The sequence below is a fragment of the Pongo pygmaeus genome, chromosome 4 (assembly GCF_028885625.2).
Source record: "Pongo pygmaeus isolate AG05252 chromosome 4, NHGRI_mPonPyg2-v2.0_pri, whole genome shotgun sequence".
In the NCBI taxonomy this organism is placed as follows: domain Eukaryota; kingdom Metazoa; phylum Chordata; class Mammalia; order Primates; family Hominidae; genus Pongo; species Pongo pygmaeus.
Genome location: NC_072377.2, coordinates 77,943,289 through 77,946,798, shown reverse-complemented (window position 1 = coordinate 77,946,798; position 3,510 = coordinate 77,943,289). Strand labels below are relative to the sequence as shown.

At 37.8% G+C, this 3,510-nt stretch overlaps 1 long non-coding RNA gene across 1 annotated transcript; it reads left to right on the top strand.

Annotated features, from left to right (window-relative positions):
- Window positions 1–455: 455 nt before the first annotated feature.
- Window positions 456–2,363, top strand: LOC129037501 (uncharacterized). Its single transcript, XR_008502826.1, has 3 exons — window positions 456–652; window positions 1,559–1,634; window positions 2,256–2,363. It is a non-coding gene; the product is annotated as an uncharacterized LOC129037501 (long non-coding RNA).
- The last annotated feature ends 1,147 nt before the right edge of the window (window positions 2,364–3,510 follow it).

Sequence of the window (3,510 nt, the reverse complement as noted above, 5' to 3'; positions counted from 1 at the left end):
TAAGATACTTATTTTTCAACCTGTGTTAGATTGATTTTAGTAGGTTGGACCAAGTGAACATTTATTTTCAGTGTTGTTGGGTAAAGTAGGTTGGGTGTGAGCTGGAGGAAGAAGAGAGCTGGTTGGCAGCAGACCACAGATCACTAGTCATAAGGTAAAGCCTGGATCTGTATGAGGATAATTGCTAGTTGACTGTATTTCACAATTTGCGGATATCTAGCTTCTTACAAATAGGTCAATGAACATATCACATTCATTTATTTTCAAAACACTTGAATATTTAACATAATACTAGATGAAAATAACAGTGAGTAATCAAGCCCACATTTTTAAAAACAATTTTATTGAATAAGATCTGTGTAGGGTAGAGGGAAGAAAATTCTTATTTCACATTACTACAGCATAACTAATCTAGCTGTCTATTCTCTATGTTTAGAAATCATAGTCAGTTGGTTTAAGGGTAGAGTTAAAAGCCAAATCTGCCATGTAGTAAGTAGTACATGAAGCCAGGAGGAAGGATCCAGGATACAAACCATGACAGAATACACACACATTTTGGAGATGCATGCTTTCTCAAAGCTCTGAGGACCATCATGAAGACATATTAACTGAAAGAATATGAAGCCATGTGAATAGGTCCTAACTATTGGAGGTAAACATTTCTAAAATTATTTGGATAAAAAGTTAATACATTGTACAAGTTACTCTTCAATGCTTTGTGAGATACAAAGAGGATAGGCTTGCCCCTTTTAAAAGAAGGGGTAAACGATCAAGTTGGAGATACAAGATTTACAAATATGAAAACTTAAATAATAATAAAGCACTTAATAGTAGCAAGCAATAATGGAAAAGATGTCAGTAGGCAGTAAGTGGTTAATTACCAAATGTATTATCTGAATACTAATTGTGGAAACTTTTTTGAAAGGAGCGATTAGTTCAACTTAGGGAATGAGGAACATCATTACTAAAGAAGTGAGATCTGACCTTGGTCCCATTTGGGAGTTAGGATTAGGTTAGGAAGGCAGTTTTGGTGGGGAAAGTAGTCTAAGAAAAAGGAAGATGAATGGAAGGATGAAAGTATATTTGAAAGAGAATGAGGAAATAAGTTTATCTGGAGTTGTTATTTTATGTAGACAAGTTGAGGGACGGGGAGGTAGTAAAAGTATGTTGAGGCCCATTGTGGAGGCTCTTGAACTCTGAGCTGAAGGTTTTAGATACAATCCAGTAAGCCATGAGGAGTCCTGGAAGGCTTCTGAGTGGCAGAGTGGCATGGTCTGACAGTGTTTTGGGGAGGGGTAGTTTGACATAGATGTGGGGTATAGAATGGAGGTAACTGATGTTGAAATCAAGGAAACCATTAAGGGGCCTTTTCAGCAATCCTAGGAAAGGTAAAAGAGTCCGATTTAGCTTGTTGTCAGTAGGAATATAACCAGCACTGTGAAATAAGAATCAACAAGACTTGGTCACTATCTTAGTTTATTTTGTGTTGCTATAGAGGAATACGTGAGGCTGGGTAATTTATGAAGAAAAAGAGTTTATTTAGCTCACTGTTTTGCAGACTATACAAGACGCATGACACCAAACTGTGGTTGTCTTTTGGTGAAGATCTCAGAAGTTTCCACTCATGGCAAAAGGTGAAGGGGAGCCAGCTCCTATAAAGATTACATGGCAAGAGGAAGTGAGAGAGAGAGAGAGGAGGTGCCAGCTCCTTTTTAACAACCAACTGTTGTGGAAACTAATAGAGTGAAAACTCATTCACCACCCCCAACCCCCGCCAACCCCAGGGAAGGCATTAATCTATTCATGAGGGATCCACCCCTATGACCCAAACACCTCTCGTTATGCATCACCTCCTAACACTGCTACACTGGGAATGAAATTTAATCATGAGGGTTGGTGGGGACAAACGAATCATATCCAAACTCTAGTGGTCACTACTTAGATACTTTCCATAGAGGAAAGGGAAGACATAAAGTTGAGATTTCAGTCCTAAAAGATTGGAATAATGGAGGAATCTGTAGAGAAAGACAGTTTTGAGCTCAGAAGAGAAACTTATACCTAGATGTTGAGGTTTTGGTGAAGGTTCAGTGATCAAGTAAAATGTTCATTGCTTTGCTCTGTTGATTGCCAATGAGGTTTTGGGTGGAGTTTCAGGAGTCATCTGCATGGAGGCGATGTTGGAAATAAGAGGAGAGGGTATATTCTACGAAAGCCAGAGCCAAGGATTGAACTAAATAATTTCTCATTTTTAAAAGGTAGGTAAAGAAGGAGCTAATGAAGAAAAAGAAACAAGCTGTCAAGAGGTGGGAAGAGAACCAGGACAACACAGCATCATGTCAGACAATAAAATAGTGTAATTTCAAGAATGAAGAGTGGCCAATAGCCCATTGGCTGCAGAAGAACCAAAGAGCAGGAGAAACAGGAAAAGGCCTTTAACTTTGTGATTAGGATGTCAAAGGTGACCTTCCAGGCATTACAACATATGAACTGAAAGAAAGTGAATGTGATCTAGAGAGAGAATTCTACAACATGACCCAATTAGCTTAATGGCTCAAATCACTAAAATCATACAGATTCTTGGTAAATCTTAAGCTGATAAATGTTACTACTATCAGAGATCATGGAAGGGAATGCTAATACCTCAGGAAAACAACAGATTACGCGTCAGTGTAATTTATACCATATGCATGGTCTTTGTTTCAATGATGTTGATAATATTAATGCAACGGTGATAAAAGTAAACACCCTCTATATTCTAGGCTCTGTACTTAGCACTTTAACACATTTGGTTCACAGCACAATTCTGTGTTTTGGAGTTGAGGAAACTGAGTTTTGGAAAGTTAAATATTGCTTCTGAGATTACATAGCCAGTAAACAACGGAGTTAGTATTCAAACCGAGGTCAACCTGACTCCAAAGCCCATGTGTTGTCTACTGCACCAGGTGGAATAGCTTTACAAAATGAGCACTTGACATGAGAAAAATCCCTCACCTCTAGGACTTCCTGTTTAATGCCAAACCCTGTTGATAATGAGAAGGACTCCTCCTCAATGAAAAGACAGTTTCTTTTATAATGTGAACATTTGTCTTCATTTGCGAATTTGATCATATTAGATTTAATCATCCACACTGGCCATCTGGCACTCACCTTAAATGTCTTGTTGTCTTGTTAAAACTTTTAGAATTATGGAAAATTTCAAAACTATGTAAGTTAGAAAGAAGAGTATTATAAATCCCCATGTACCAATGCTCCAGCTTCAATATTGATTGGTCAATATCTGATCAATCTTGTTTCATTTACCAGACCACTTCCATCCCCTTCACCGCTTACATTCTTGGAAGGGGGAGTGTACTGGTTAAATTTTCGTGTGTCTCACTGAGTGTCAACCTGCTTCTTTCTAGCACAAAGCATCTTGTCTAATATAAATTTGTGAGGAGTTTGGTGAACCAGAGATTTGAGGAAGAAAAAAATATTTTTTATCTTTGGAAACAATTTTTAGGTGTTAAAAGA